The sequence below is a fragment of the Ornithorhynchus anatinus genome, chromosome 19 (genome assembly GCF_004115215.2).
Source record: "Ornithorhynchus anatinus isolate Pmale09 chromosome 19, mOrnAna1.pri.v4, whole genome shotgun sequence".
Classification (NCBI taxonomy): Eukaryota; Metazoa; Chordata; class Mammalia; order Monotremata; family Ornithorhynchidae; genus Ornithorhynchus; species Ornithorhynchus anatinus.
The window spans coordinates 33,103,314-33,120,294 of NC_041746.1; the positions used below are offsets into that span (position 1 = coordinate 33,103,314).

Here is a 16,981-nt window from a genome sequence, read left to right on the forward strand (position 1 = left end):
TGCTTGCACCCAATAAAATGAAGGCAAGTGAGTTATCCTGCTTCTCCCAAAGGCTAGTTTGAACAGAGATTAAACTTTTTTGAAACTCTTACTGATTGCTTTTTCCCTTGTAAATTGCAAACCACGGGGAGGGTGGTTCCTTTTTTTTTTTTAATCAATCTTCTGGCCATTGAACAGTGTGTGAGGCTCGTGAAAATAAGTTTCCTCAAAGTATAAAGATGCAGTCTATTTACTGTCTCTTAAAGGCGTTCCTCTCACTCACTGTTTTTGGATAGAAGCAGGAGAAGCTAGTTTTCAAGAGTCTTGTATCTATCCCATTGCTTAACACAGTGTCTGGCATAAAATAAGTGCTTTAAATACCATTTTTTAAAAAAAGATGCATGAACTATCTTGGGGATTTATCATTATCATCATTATCACTAATATATTTGTAAAGTGTTTACTATATATCAGGCACCGTTCTAAGAGCTGGGGTTAATCAGGTCAGGCACAGTCCCTATACCTACTTGTGGCTCAGGTTATGCAGGAATAAAAACAGGCATTAAGCCCCTATTTTACAGGTGAGAAAACTGAAGCACAGAAAAGTTGAATGACTTACCCAAGTCACACAGCAGGCAATTGGCAGAGCTGGGATTAAAAGCCAGGTCCTCTGACTCCCAGCCTGTGCTTTTATCAATAGACCACACTGCTCTTATTTCCTGGTTTTCAACAGTGGGCCTGGTTGGGAAAGGACCACTGAAAATTAAGAAGAATAAACTACCACAGATATCAAAATCCCCTTCCAGAAGATGGGCATGGCCAGAGGGAAAGGGGTGCAGTCGGTCAAAATGGTGGAGGCCAACAGGCCCAGGCACCCAACAGCTCTCCACCCTGAAACCCACCACTGTTGCCATCATCCTGGAATTTATAGCTCTCTCTACAGAGGGAAATTTATCAATCCTGAATATCCAAACCCCCCATGTTCACCGTGGGGAAATTTAAGATTCCTCGCAGAACCCTGGGACATAAGACTGAAATGTGTTCAGGGAGAGGAGGCAGAACACTAAGGGAAAGAAATGAGTTGTATAGCTTCTTCACACCTGAACAAAATCAAATCCCCAGCATCTGAAGTAGAACTGGACAGTTTGCCTAGTGTAGCTTCTAATTGCCTTTACTTCATTTCGAAAGCTAACATCTGCTATAGTTGGAAGACTGAAATTACATGATCTTCCAAAGTCATGTCTTGGGAATCAGAGGACCTGGGTTCTAATTCCTGCTCCACCACTTGCTCCATCACTTTGCTTCTCTCTGTCATCTCTGTTTGTCTTGTCCATGTTGTCAGTTACTAACGTGCAAGCTCTTGGAAGTCAGGGGGGTGCTGTTTACTCAAATTTTGAATAGCAACCAATCAAGCCATGTGAAAATAAGAACACACACAGGCCATTATTGGGCTGGATTAGGGAGCCTGTCTTGCAGTGGCATTTATCAACGCTGGAAAGATGTAGGAAAGTCAAATCAGATACAGTCCATGTCCCACCTGGGACTTCTTCGAGGGATGGAGAGCAAGTATCTTATTCTCATTTTGAAGATGAGAAAATTGAGGTCCAAAGAGGTAAAGTGACTTACTCAGGGACACAGAGCAGGCCGGTGGCAGAGCTGAGACTAGAACCCAAGACTTCGGTCTTTCAGTCTCATTGTCCTTCCATTGGCCCTGTATTCTGCCTCTGCAACAACAAAATAATGTTGCCATCATTAAAGTCACTTAAGCAGTCTAGAACACAGTTTCCTCATCTATAAAATAAGATTGATATTACTTGCCTCTTCTACCTTCCCAGGGATGTTGTGAGGACAAAATGGGATCAGAAAAATTAAAGTGCTTTGTTAAAATGAAAACTTTTCAGGATATTTTTTATTTCAGTTGGAAGAAGTTCATTCAGATTATATAAATTCCAGTGAGCTATCCCAAAATTCAAACTTGAGGTCCCATATAATTAGAGATGAAGAGGAAGGATGTAATTGTGTCTCCTTAGGGCTGGGATGTACTCTTTCCAACTTCTCCCTCTCCATCACTGCCTCCACAGGGCCCTTTGTAATGTTGGCCATGCTTAGCTGGGCTGTTTAACAGGGGAAACTGATCAGGAAAAGCAATGTGGTCGTAAAAATTAAACAAACACAAAATGGGCTAAAAGCTTAAAAGTGAAATTCCAAGGTTAAACTAGTAAATTGTTGAAGGACGCTTCATTTCATTATCTCGAGCATAGCGGCTTCAAGTAATTTAAAAAAATTTATTTTGTCCATAAAATATATGTTTTCATTAAACGCATCATTACTTTTATGACCCCTACAATCAATCTCATTTTTTTTTCTTTTGAACATGGGAAACAAATCAGACATAGACACAAACATTTATATTGATGAGCTGGTTTTTTACATGAGTGATGGCTGAAGGGGAGAAGGGGGAACGATAGATTAGGATCAAAGCTCTCTCTCAGCTAGAATTTAAAGGCCAGTGGAAGTGCCAAAAATGAAGGGCAACTCCTAAGGCATGGAGTCTCCTACCAAAATGTGGGATCATATGATACTGACTGTTGATTAGAAAGTCTAGAAAACATTGTAATGTCGTTCCCATCTAGATCCCGAAATGGTTTCCCCTGGGGAACAACTGAATGTCTGAATTAAGCAGACTGACCCATTTTCCATCACCCAAGGATAGATTATTCAATTTCTGGATCATCCCCCGCAGGTTTTTAAAGTTCCCTCCAGCCTGTTCATCCCAACCCACTTCCTCTGCTGTGTTTGGTTCTACCAATACCCATTTTTGCAGCTGCAGAGAAATTCCACTGATAGAGCTCAAACCACTCCCCTGGTTTAGAACTTTGTATCACTTTCTATTATCCAGATCACTTCTCTCCTCCATTATCACAGATAATCAAAAGTTAACCATCATAGCACACAACCAGACTCATCATAATGCTTTTCCTTAGCATTCTTTATAATAGTTCTATTGCAAAAAAAGTCATTTGAAACACATATCTTTTTATACCCATCCTCAGCACTTGTGTACATATATAATCAGTTGTATAGTTCATCATTTATTCTGATTATCTGTAAATAGTTTTATGTCTATCTCTCCTGTTAGAGTGTAAGCTCCTTATAACCAGCACTACTGTACTCTCCCACGCACCTGGAACTATGGTCTGCAGAGAGTAAGCACACGATAAAAACTACTGAGTGAGGGGGGAAATTCTGCCCTTAAACTTTTCCCCTGATCCCTCCACCCAAGGATCAACCTTGGAAAAAGTCTCAAGCCCTAGGAATAAGATTCTGGAGGGTAGAGTTGCAGAGTTAGGTGGAGGAAAGCGGAAGAGCAAGACATTGACAAGAGCGTCAGTCAATACCCTGCCCTCCCCCTACTGCCCAGCATGGGGGATCCTCTCTAGAGTCCATTTGACCAACATGTGTAGGGGGGACCCAGGACAAGGTGGGCCTTGAGCTGCTATCCCAACTGCCCTTACACTATGGAAAGTCCTGGTGAACTATCCCTTCCTCCCTCCCAAAATGCTGTAGGAAATATCTGAAATTCATCATCTTTATCAGGACAGAACAAGGAGCAGAATGGAGGGTCTTTCTTGGCCGCTTGATATCACTAATCCAGGAAAGTTCAGAAGCTTCCAGGAGGTAGGGTATAGTCAGTGGGGAGGAGTCCAGTGCGCAAGCAACACTGAGAATGATGTCACCTCTATTAGTAATGATGATGAAATGCCAACAATGACAACTCAATCCCTCTTGCTTTGTAGCTGAACTGTTATTTATTCCATTCTACTCTTCTGCATTATAACTGATCGATCACCTAATACAGTGCTCTGTACCCAGTAGGAGTCTGATACAACACCCAGCACATGGTGGGTGCCCAGGGCAGTGCTCTGCACCCAGTAGACACTCGATACACAGCTTTTCACACAGTATGTGCCCAATAAATGCTATTAGCAATGATTGATCACTAGACTGTAAGCCCACTGTGGGCATGGAAAATATCAACTTTGTAGTACTCACCCAAGTGCTTAGTGGAGTGCTTTGCACAAAGTATTCAATAAATATCATTGATTGATTGATGATGACATAGTGGAACCCCAACTCTGCTCAGTGATACCCACAATTGAGTGGGAGCCAGGTTCGAAGCAGCCCATCTGCCCCACAGGTTTCCTCCACTTTGATGAACTGCTCACCTTGTTGGGCTGATCACGTGAGGGGCCAAGCTCAATTACAGAAACATAGATGATCATACCAGCTTCAAAAGCAAATAGCTGAGGCACTCCAGACCCCAAAGGGAGGCAGTGGTTCAGGATCTCTGACACCCAGAAGAATGTGTTCTGTTCATCAGCACACACTGTTGCGAGGACTTATTAGGCTGTACTTGACATTTAGCAAAACCTTCTTCAAAACTGCCCATTTCAGTCATTTAGACAGTGGATTTATTTTAGATTCCATTTTCGGGGATTCTTAAAATTGACCTTACAAATTGTCTCTCAAACTTATTTTTAATTGGCTTCAAGATGAAAAAGAGCCTTTGAGTTAAGAACCCAAAATAGCTTTTGTTAATTGTGGTATGTTTCCTGCTGGTTTCCCATGACGATAGGCATTATAAAATCACAGTGTGCAAGACTGATCCTTTCTGCATTGTCATTTGGATAGGAAAGGTCTTGCTAATTAAATTTACAGTGATGTCCACTATTGTTGATGTAAAATCCTGGAAGACATAGCTTTCTTTAACTTTAGGAGCCCCCATTTGGAAAGCAATCTTCCTGCACTTAAAAGGAACTTTTTTTTTCCTTTGTACTTCTGTACTCTGCCAAGTGCTTAGCTCCAGTGCTGTGCACACATTAGGTACTCAATAAATGCTATTGATTGATGGATGAAACTCTTGGTCCCCACTCTGGGAACTCGGCAGCAGTGGGTTGATAGCAGTGAAGTCAAGCAGGAGGGGTGAACAGTAGCAGACCTCAACTGCCACCCCGCCCAATCAACCTACCCCCACCCCTCCAACGAGCCCTAACATCAACCTGAGCTCTTTTGAGAAATAGAGCAGTGTTGTACTGTGGAAAAATCATCACACTGTAGGAACAAGGAAATAAGACAGTAGAAGAGGATCAAAGCACTGTGGAATTAATCACACATCCAAGAGTCTTCCGCTATCATCCCCTCCTCTTCTCTCTCTCTCTTTTGCTGTCTCAGAGAACCCACACCCACCCACACAGAAACAGCCACCCAAAAATTTCACCCTCCTATGTCCTCTTAAAACAAGAGCTTTTCACAAACCCCAAAAGCTATATGAGCTCAGAAAGAGCTAATGCAGTAATGGCAGGATGGGAAAAAGGACACTTTCAGGGTATTTTTTCACTGGATTGGTATAGTTCTAACTTCCTTGGTTGTTAAATTAATGATAGGGAAGTGAAGCAGTGCCTTTTATAGATTTTCTCCCACCCTTACCACACACACACACACACACATAGACCAAGTCAGACTGTATATGCCAAGCGACTGAGCAATTGATTCAGAACCAATTTGTTGCAAACAAATGCTATCCCCCACTTAAAGTGGAGACATCTCTCCATGTCCCTTAGTCTAGACAGTCTATACTATAGGAATATAATGTGCCGGCTGGCCCCAGAGTGATTTATTAAATGCCAAATCTATACAGCACAGACACTAAAGCTTAAAGGAGGTTGGGGGAGCTTACCCAATAGATTTGTAATGCTTAGTTTAGTCGTGAGCTTTGTTCAATACCAATAGGTAATATGGACTGAGAAACTCAGTCAGGAGCAGCTGGGGAAGTAGAGAGATAATTTACTGTAGGTGGAATGCACATATATAGGTCATAGCTTAGAAACAATTCTGTTTTTTCAAGAAGAAGTGGACCCTAATAACCAACAATTACTGGTATTCATTAAGCACCGACTACGTTACAAGTACTAGGCTCAGCACTGGGGTAGATACAAGATAATCAGGTCAGACACAGTCTCTAACGTGGGGTTTATTCAGATTAGAAAACAAGCATTGAGTCCCCAATTAACAGCTGAAGAAAAAGAGACACAGAAATGTGCACTCCTTGAATTCCATCAGGGCTGGTATGAACAACAAGGTATCCATCAAAATTCAGGGCATATGAATTAAATCCAAAACTATCAGCTACACTTCAGTCCCTGATTTGGGAAGAAGCAAAACTGGAGGCAGAAATCAGAACGTGGAAGAACCACAGCTTTGGGTGGGTTTTTGTCATCTTTAGTTTGCAAAGAAAAGAAACAGAGATTCCTGAGTGGGACTCCTTTCCTTGCCCTTTCCACCAGCCTTGTGACTAAAGTGGGTTTTTCTCCTCATGACTTCACAAAACCAGGAGCAAGAAAATCCTTATCAAAGCACAGCAGGGAAAAATGAAAAGAAAAATGATGCTTTAAGGCAAAGCCTGTAGCTTGATAATGAAAAAGCCCAGCACCATACATATCCTGAATACAAGTTTCCTCTATCTTTATTGGTGAGGCAATTGTTGGCTGATTCTTAACTGGTTTGTTCAACCAAGTAGCAATAATTAATTTAAAATATGACTTGGTCTATCACAGAACTTCCTGTAATAGGCAAGTACTACATTCCCAGAGCCTGTTATTAGAACATTTCAGCAATTCAGATAAGCTCCCTTAACACTGCTGATTTCTAATTCCTAGCAATGGGGACTTTCAAAGCACCAACTTGAAAAAAAATTCTTATTGATTCATTCGGATTTTGTGGTGAAAGAATGATGAATGACCCCTACAGTTCTTGGGGGTGGGAGGGATCCTCTTTATGAACTCACAGAGGTTAAAACAATTTCTGTCCAAAAACCATGTCCTTTTCCAAAATTGCTCTTTCCAATTTTTAAGTGTTCATTTTACCCAAGGTTTTCAGGGAAATATCTGACAGTTGGAGAATGGATGCTATTTGTCTAATATGCTGTAGGGTTGAGAAACTTGGATTACCACCCATCAGGCAAAATTCTTCTTAGCCCAAAACTGTGTACCCAGGGCAGTGCCTTTAAATTCAAAAAAAGTCATTTAATCTTCCTTCCGGTTGCCTCCCTTCCCTCCCTTCCTCTTCCTTCTAGTCCCAGTTCTGTTACTGGTCTACTTCATGACATTGGGCATCACATTCCCTCTGAGCCTCTGTCTCCTCACCTGTAAAATGAGGATGATACCTGCCTCTCCCTACCTCTTAGATTTGGCCAGGGACCATGTCCAATATGATTATCCTGTATCTATGCAGTTGGCACATACCACTTCATAGATATTGCAACTACCATCATTATCAGCCAGCCTGTGGTCACAGAACAGAATAATAATAATAATAGTATTTGTTAAGCGCTTACTATATGCCAAGCACTGTTCTAGGTGCTGGGGTAGATACAAGGTAATCAGTTTGTCTTATGTGGGGCTCACGGACTTAATCCCCATTTTAAAGATGAGGTAGCAGGGACAGAGAAGTTCTCTCTATGACCACAACAGAAGCAGACAGTGGCATGCCCTTTCCCACTAGATAAGAGAAGCAATGTTGCCTAGTGGAAAAAATATGGGCTTGGGAGTCAGAAGACAAATTCTAATCCTAATTGTGCCAACTGCTTGCTGCGTGACCTTGGGTAAATCACTTAATTTGTCTGGGCCTCAGTTCCCTCAACTGTAAAATAGGGATTAAATCCTACTCCTTCCTTAGATTGTAAACCCCATGTGGGACAGGGGCTGTGTCCAACCCGATTGACTTTTATCTACCCCAGTGCTTAAAAGAGTGTTTGACACATTCCATAAAAAAAAGCCCTCAGTGGAACCCCTCAGTGGAAGAGTCTTTTTCATTTTCTTGCAAAAGTGTTGAGTCCCCATAGCAAAAAGCCCCCTATTAGAGAAAGTAATGGTGAAACAAAGAATTGTCATTCGTGTGCCTTCGGTCCAGTCCATCTTCTATTTTTTAATGGTATTTGTTAAGCATTTACTACATGCCAGACACTCCTCTAAAAGCAGGGTTAGATACAAGCTAATCAGGACAGAAACATTCCCTGTTCCTATATGTAGCTCACAGTCATAATCCCCATTCTAGAGATGAGTTAATAGGCACAGAAAAGTTGAAATGATTTATCAAGATCACACAGCAGACAAGTAGAGGAGCCAGGATTAGAATCAAGGTCCTTCTAACTCCCACTAGACCATACTGCTTCAGGTGGGGCATGTGTCTACTTATTGTTATATTCTACTCTCCCAAATGCTTAGTACAGAGCTCTTCTCACAGTAAGCGCTCAATAAATACAATTGAATGAATGAATCATCCAAGGGCATTTCTCAAAACAAATTTGCCCTGGTCCAAAGCAGCCAGAGGGATTGGAGATCTCTGTCAGCAAAGCATTTGGGTATTTGCACGCATGGGAAAACATGGGACTCCTCAGATGACTCCTAAAATGACTAATCTGTTTATTAGCCTTCAGACAGCCTTTTGCAGGCTTTTTAAGCACTAGATCCTTTTTTCCAGCTTTTTATCAAACACCATTCAGAAAAAAGAAGGAAGCTGATAAAATACTCAGTGGAATTTGCCATTCATTTATCTGTCCTTCTTTGGCCTTCAGAGTTTACTCTTTGCTTTTTTTTTTCTTTCAACAGTTTAATTATATGTGAAAAGATTCCCAGCACTACACAGGCTTGCATTATAGCATATTAGAATTAAATGAGGGGAAAAACTTTTCATTATATGGTTTTTATTGTTATTCACTCGGGCATTCATTTAACAATACTGATTCAAGCCTCTGTGAGTTCTCTTAAACTCAAAATATTTTATCTCCTAAAGCCTCATCTCTCCTCCCTCCTTGCCCCCTGCCAAGCAATATAATTAAAAGTAAAAGAATTGCTCTTATTTCTCCAGATATTGCAGAATTTTGACAGGTTTGGATTCTTATCAGAATCCTAATAGAAGCCTGGTTTAAAAATAAGACTATAAAAACAATTTGATATGCTATTTTTTTCTCCTGCAAGTCTAACATTTGTACAAATGTAGTGGTATTAGACAGTAGAAGGCCCAGCCAATTATGGAAGAGGAGTTGACCAAATGGAGTTATGAGTAGAGAAGCTACAGGTCAGGTCACAAATGCCAGGACTAGGCTACTCATGTCAAAGTGGATGAGCTTAAAAGTTCTAAGATACTCAATATTAGCCCACAAACCTCTGTTTCTTTACATAACAATCACTAACTCTAAGGAGTCATTCTCTCAGGCAAGGGTTAAGCAGAAATTTAAAATTCTTTTCTAACAATCTCAACACCACCATGACTCTACCACCTAGTCAGGACCACACATTTGGAGGTTACACAACCACAACTAAAATGTTCTAAAATGTTCATGATGATACCGATGATAGTATGTGTTAAGCACTCACTATATGCCAAGCACTGTATTAAGCAATGAGGTAGTCAGATAGTCCCTGTCCCTCAAGGTGCTCACAGTATAAAGGGGAAGAATAACAGGTATTGAATCCCCATTTTACAGATGAGGAAACTGAGACCCAGAGAATTGACTTGCCCAAGGCCACCCAGAAAACAGGGACAGAGCCAGGATTAGAATCCAGGTCCTCTGCCTCCCAGGCCCATTTTCTTTCCTCTAGCAGGACTCCCATACTGGAAAGACTTCATAAACCAAAGGTGATAGCATGGCCTAGTGGAAAGCGCACAGGACTGGGATTCAGGAGTACACAGGTTCTAGTCTTAGCTCTGCCACTGGCCTGCTGTTTGACAACAAGCAGTCACTGAAATTCTTTGTGCCTCAGTTTCCTCATCTGTCAAATGAAGATAAAATGTGTTCTCCCCTCAGATTTCGAGCCCCACATAGAGACTATGTCTCATCTGAGTATTTTATATCCACCCCAGCACTTCACATGAAGCTTGGCCATATAGAGTGCATAATAATAATATTAATAAATTGTGGTATTTGTTCAGTTTGTGCAAAGCACTGTACTAAACACTGGAGTAGAGACATGTTAATCAGGTCCCATATGGGGCTCAAAGTCTAAGTAGGAGGGAGAATGGGTAGTCAATCCCCATTTTGTGGATGAGGGAACTGAGCCACGGAGAAGTTAAGTGACTTTCAAAGGTCACACAGCAGAGATACGACAGAGCTGGGATTAGAAATCCAGTCCTCCGACTCCCAGGTCTGTGCTCTTTTCACTAGGTCACCCTGACTGGAATCAGACCTCCTGAAGCCATGGAGTCCATCCAGTGGAATGACAATAGCTTGTTTTATCGATGAATACAAAGGGCTCTGCTTTAGGAAGTGGAGAATCTAATTATGTCTGGACTTCCTAAGTGTGGAGGAAAGAGGCCAATAATAAATTCCTAAGTGATGAATTCCATGGCCTGTGAACTACCTGATGACAAAGATTATGTCTACCAACTCCATGGTATGGTACTCTCCGAGGTTCTCTATAGAGTGATCTGCACATATTTAACACTCAGTAAATATCAGTGATTGATTGCAGAGGTATCTCGTGTTGTCTGGCTCTAAGTTTTCTGTGTTTGTTATGTGTCTATACCATACTGTCACCCTATATGAGACACCTGCCCAATGTAGCTCAGTGTTGCTTTGAAGATGTATTCACCCAAGAAATAATAATAATAATAATAATGTTGGTATTTGTTAAGCGCTTACTATGTGCAGAGCACTGTTCTAAGCGCTGGGGGAGACACGGGGGAATCAGGTTGTCCCACATGGGGCTCACAGTCTTAATCCTCATTTTACAGATGAGGTAACTGAGGCCCAGAGAAGTTAAGTGACTTGCCCACAGTCACACAGCTGACAAGTGGCAGAGCTGGGATTCAAACTCATGACCTCTGACTCCAAAGTCCATGCTCTTTCCACTGAGCCACGCTGCTTCTCTTAAGATCACCTGAGGTAGCTGAGACAGCAGAGGCCTTCTAAGATGATAATAGATGTTGATTCTCTTCCAGAGGAAATATGCTGGAAACAAAACCATGAGCCAACAGTCACTCTCCTGGTTTGCCACTAATGTTCCGAGCAACTGGAAATATTGTTTAGGTTCCAGTCTAGTCTAAGGGACTTGCTTGGAGTATTTGGGGCTTCTAGACTGCTTGACTTCTAGGCTCCTTGTGGGCAGGGAATGTGTCTACTAACTCTGTTACACTGTACTCTCCCAAGTGCTTAGAACAGTGCTTTGCAAACAGTAAGCACTCAAACGATTGATTGGGTGGTTTTTAGTTCACTTTTTTCATCCAGTGTTAGCATGGGGCCAAATCTCCAGTTTCTCAGCAACAGTAGGAACAGATGAGCATTGACAGCCAAAAATCAAAGATCAAGAAAGAAAAGAAAGAGAGAAAATTGGTCCCAAGGAAAGCAAAGCTTCATAAGCCTTCTGAGTTCAGTGCTCTCTGCGAAAATTACCGTAATGCACTCCAAATAGCTATGACCATTCCTAATCACACATTTAAATACATTGTACCCCTGAGTCCCACAGTAAATAAAGCCAGGCTCATAAATAAGCAACAGTAGCAGCAGGCTGGTAAAAATTTCTAGCTTTAATTTATCCCTATGTGATTCTATGGGAGTTTGCATTTTTTCCAGTATTATCCAATGATAGTAGTAAAAGAAGGAATGTTTTATTGCATGTTATTTTCATCCTCCCTGAATGACCAGTTTTGGAAAAAGGGAAGCATTGGAAGTCCTCTGGCTCCAGGTGGACAGGAGAGGATAATATTTTTGAGGACCAGTAAGAACTGTGAAACTATTTTCAAGGTTACATTATTCATTGAGCACTTAACTATATGCAGGGCACTGAACCCCATGATTTGGAGAGTATGATATAATAGAGTTGATGGACCCACTGCCTGCCCACAAGATGCATAGAGTGTATAGGGCAAGAGACATTATAATTAATTACAGGTAGGGAAAATGGGAGAATAGAAGGCTATATACATAAGTATAGTAGATCTGGATGTGGAATGAATATCAAGTGTTTAAGGAGTACAGATCCGAATGCATAGGTGACACAGCAAGGAGGGCAAATAGGGAAATTGAGGACTTAGGAAAGCCTTTTCCAAGATGCCCTCTCTCCAATCACACAATCCTATCCATAGGATTGTAAGGTCTTTGGAGCAGGGACTGGGTGGACCTGTGCAGTACTAGCCTCTCCATACAATAGGCCTGCAATAAATACTATTGTTCAATTGATAAGGAATGTCTCCCAAATTGGACTGACAGCCTGGGAGAATAAAATTCAACTGGGCCCACATTAAAGGACTGCACTGACACTGGAACACGAAAATAACACACAGAAAGACCTACTGAGCACAGCCCTGTGTCCCCTAGCTAGAGGCAGGGGAATGGGCCCTTTGACCGCGACATCCCTTCCAACTCTATGATCCTATGTTATTATCATCAATTATTATCACCTGTGATCCCTCCTGCCATTTTTTTAGCACTCCATTCCATTTTTTTCCCAGGGTCAAAGCCTGTCTCTTGTTTCCCTCATTTCATTAGAAAGGAATTATCCCTTCTGTGAATAAATTCTACCTTTAAAAATGTTTGAAGTAGATATTTCTCAAACATCCATTTAGTTCTGGGAACATCCACATGAGCTAGAGCTACATCTACTGTACTTTCCCTTTGGTCTGCAACCATATGGATAATACAGAGAGCGTATTTAGAAATTCTCCTCTGGAAAACATGCAGCTGAATAGAGCCAGCTGAAATTGAAGGAGCCCATCAGAAACTACTCTGGTACCTAAAGATGGGAAATAAATGAGGAGAAATGTCTCAATTATCATTGAAAACAATGAAATGAAAATAGGCTATATTCAACAGCCTAAACTCTTGAGTAATAGCATAGCACTGAGGAAATCCAGACAGGACTCTGCTGGCCTATTCTTTCCATTCGCTCGGAACATCCAATTTGAACGCAGACCATTTGATTTTTAGGGGGAAGATTTTTTTTTGGTCTGCTAGACAAATCACTTCATTTCCTATCCATGCTTATTTTCAGTTGCTTTTTTCATTTTTCCCAGATTTACAAAACTCTTCTCAGTAATTGTGATTGGCTCCCAAATCTGAGACAGCTGAAAATGTCCCAGATAAAGCAATGGCCCTGCTGCTGTAATATTACCTGTTCCAGACTGTGAAAATAACTTGTGTTGCTTTCAGCCATCCACCTGCACCATTTTGTCCATGTTCTGAAGAGTGAAACACCAAAGAAATTATGAAAATCTGTGTCAGGAAATATCTTCTTCCACATCATTAAATCAATAGAGAATAAGAGACGTGGTTCTGGAAACAAATGTTCTATCAATAATGTCAAACTCTTTGGGCTTTTTTTTTTCTAACAATCTCAACACCACCATGACTCTACCTCCTAGTCAACTGTCTAAATAGTTCTTACAACCTAAGTGAGAAGGTTACATTAGGCATAGACAACTGACTTAAGAAAAGGTTCATGAATGAACCCTGTTCCTGCCGGTGCAGGCAAGGTGATTTTTGTAGTGCTTTCCTCCCCTGATCCCACCATTTTTAAGAGTTGGGCCATCCCGTTCCTCATCCTCCACTTCCTCTGGTCTCTCCATAACACTTCCCAGATGGGAGTCCCCTAAATTTGGATGTCTTTCTTCCAGTCACCAGGATGGGATTTAGGATGGACATCAACAGTGATATTTTTTCACTAGTGTAGCCTAAAGAGGGCCTCTGCTCCAGTCCTTTCAGCAGTAGTGACCCCCCCGCCCCCCCGGCTTCCCATATGGACTATGGATGGGGTCAGTGTCTACACCCAGGCCCAGATGCCTCTTGGGTCTCCATCACCATTCATCCCCACCAGGAACACCTGTTCTCTGCCCCTCACTATCGATCAATAATACTGATGGAGCGCTTAATGTATACTGAGCACTGGATTGGGCACTTGAGAGAGTGCAGTGAAGTTAGTAGATAAGGTCCCTGCCCTTGAGGAGTTCATAATCTACTGGGAGCAGAGCTCTGTAATTTAAGTGCTTGGGAGAGTGCAGTGGAGTTAGTAGACATAATCTCTCTGCCCTCAAAGAGGATATAGTCTATCTGGGGAGAAAGAAACTAAACAGGCTGGAGGAAGGACTAGAGCATAATATGGACATAAGTGCTATGGGGGTTGAGTGTATTTAAGTGTCTTGTCTAGATAGTGTGGAAGTACTGGAATTGGGCTTAAAGTGAGGGGAGATTAACAATCAGAAAGGGATTTGTGGAGGCATTAAAGCCCTCCAGCTGCTCACCGAAGAGCAGCTACACATTACAGGTACTATGGCATGTTTGTGTGCAGAGATTGTATCTACCAACTCCACTGCATTATACTTTTCTAAGCCCTTAGTTCAGTGCTCTCACACAGTAAGCACTAAATTTTGTACCTCTTCAGTTCATGAGGTTTGACTACCCCTGAGCCAAATATTTTTAATGAAAAGAAAGAATAAGGCAAGTAGCTTTGCTATTTTCAAATCATTTGTCATCTTCTGTTTGGGGAACGGCCACACAGGCTAAACCTCAATCTGGTGTCTCTTGCCGTTGACCCCTTTCTCGCATCCTCCTTTCTGTCTGGCACTCCTTCCCCCTTTATCTCGGACAGACCACCACTCTTCTCATCTTCAAAACCCTACTAAAATATATTTCCTCCAAGAAGCCTTCTGTGATTAACCTCTCATCTTCCCACCCTATTCTACTTACCTCCTGTGCTGCCCAAGCATTTGGGCCTGTATCCCCTAAGCATTTCAATCCTCACTTCATCCCCAAAGCATTCATGTTGTTGTTTTCCTTATCTGTTTTAATGTTTGCTTCACTATCTAATTTGTAGTCAGTCAATTGTATTTATTGAGCACTTACTATGTGCAGAGCATTGTACTAAGTGCTTGGGAGAATACAATTTTATTTATTTATATTAATGTCTAGGCTGTGAGCCTGTTGTGGCCAGGGAATGTGTCTGTTGTTATATTGTACTCTCCCACTTAGTACAGTGCTTTGCACACATTAAGCATTCAATAAATATGATTGAATGAATGAATACAATAGAACAATATAACAGGCACATTCCCTGCCCACAAGGTTACAGTAAGCTCCTGTGGGCAAGGATCTTGTCTACCAACTCTGCTGTACGCTCTCAGGTGCTTAATATAGTCCTGTGCACCACAGTATGTGCTCAATAAATGCCACTGATTGTTGAATTGATGTGACTGAGCAGGCCCAAGGGCTGTTCTACAGGATAACATGCCGTCCAGATTTCTTACAAGCTCCTGAAATCAATTTACATCTAGATTTATCTTCCATTCAGTCTCTCTGGGAGCCTCCACCTTGGCAGAAATTTGATGTCACAGAGGGCATTAAGAAAGAGAGGGAAACAGCACTAAAGTGACAAATAGGGAAAAAAGGATCCATGTAGACCACTAAAAATAGATACTTGCAAATAAATAAATAAATGAATAAAAGCCCCAGTTTCTTCCAAGAAAACTTTAAGCGAGTGGGAAAATCAATTCTACTCTAAAGGAACGGAGTCTGCTTGGCAACAGCTCTGACTCAGAGCACTGGGAGACATTGGCCTTAATAAATTACAATGATTAGAGCAAGCAGACAAAGTGCCTTGGTCCCTTCAGCAAATTCTCCCCACCTCCTCTCATTAATCAGATTGCTTACCTGGCTTTATCATCAGCATTAGGTCTTGGAGCTCTGGGGGCCAAACCCATTAATACCCAATTTAAATAACAAGCTTATTAAAAATTCCTTCTGGGCACCTTGCATTGACTACAGCACTAGACTCTCAGCACTCTATCAGGAAGCAAACTGAAGAATTTATCGGTAGGAGTGAAGATTCATACATGTTTTTGGAGATTTCCCCCTTAGGCAGTCAGTTAATGTCAGGAAGATTAGTACTCTGCTCTGCAAACAGTAGGTGCTCAATAAATATTACTGATTGATTCTCCACAGTAGGCTCATTGGACTGCCCAAGGGAGAGAGGTGCACTGAGTCCATAGAGGGTGGGAAAGGAGGATCTCTGTTGTCTAGTTCTTTACCTGTCCTGGATCAACCAGTCACTGCCCATCACCAACTCCAGCAGGGCTACTTTAGAGTTCAGCGACCCAATTTTAACCACTTCCTAAGGCACCATTCATTCAATAATTCTATTGTATTTATTGAGCACTTACTGGGTGCAGAGCACAGTACTACTCACTAAGCACTGTATTAAATGCATCACAGAGAGAGGGGTGGGGAGGGAGAATGGAGCAGGAGAACTTGGGGAGTAGGGAGGTATGGGGTTAACGGTCACCTGGCAAAGTCACCAGAGAAATTGAAACCAAGTCCATCTTTTGATGAACTAAAAGTTGAGCCTATTTCTGCATTACTATGGTGCCTTAGCAGATGGACTACTGGATAGAGCCCGCCCCAGAGCAATGTTCAGCAGTTTCTGTAAATTTGCCCCTCATCTGTCAAACTAAATGAATCTGGCTGAGCAGGTTTCTAGGGGATTCTGGTCAGAGTGTCTTTAGAATGTGACAAAGATCCTGGAATCAATCAATCATGAACATTTATGGAGCACCTGGGAGCACAACACTATTAAATAATGATAATAATAATGGTATTTATTAAGCATTTACTATGTGCCATGCACTGTTCTAAGCGCTGAGGTAGAGAGAAGGTAATCAGGTTGTCCCACATGGGGCTCACAGTCTATCCCCATTTTACAGATGAGGTCACTGAGGCACAGAGAAGTTAAATGGCTTGTCCAAGATCACTCAGCAGACAAGAAGCAGAGCTGGGATTAGAACCCATGATCTCTGACTCCAGAACCCATGCTCTTTCCACTAAGCCACGCTGCTTCACAAAAGAATTAGTAGAAATAGTCCCCGCCCTCTTTTCAATCACTCATTTGATAGTATCTATTAAGTGATTACTGGGTGCAGAACACTGAATTATGTGTATTAAAGTTCAATACAATATTGC

The 16,981-nt window shown here is 41.7% G+C and overlaps 1 long non-coding RNA gene across 4 annotated transcripts in view; it reads right to left on the minus strand.

The window, feature by feature from the left end:
• Positions 1–16,981, minus strand: part of LOC120639016 — a 69,320-nt gene that overhangs the window by 13,906 nt on the left and 38,433 nt on the right. For 3 of the 4 annotated variants that reach the window (XR_005661117.1, XR_005661120.1, XR_005661118.1), the window contains 2 exons: positions 13,146–13,212; positions 1,606–1,703 (listed from right to left, as the gene is read on the minus strand). This is a non-coding gene — a long non-coding RNA (uncharacterized LOC120639016). The remainder of the gene's footprint in view (positions 1–1,605; positions 1,704–13,145; positions 13,213–16,981) is intronic. The other variant, XR_005661119.1, reaches the window with a different exon arrangement.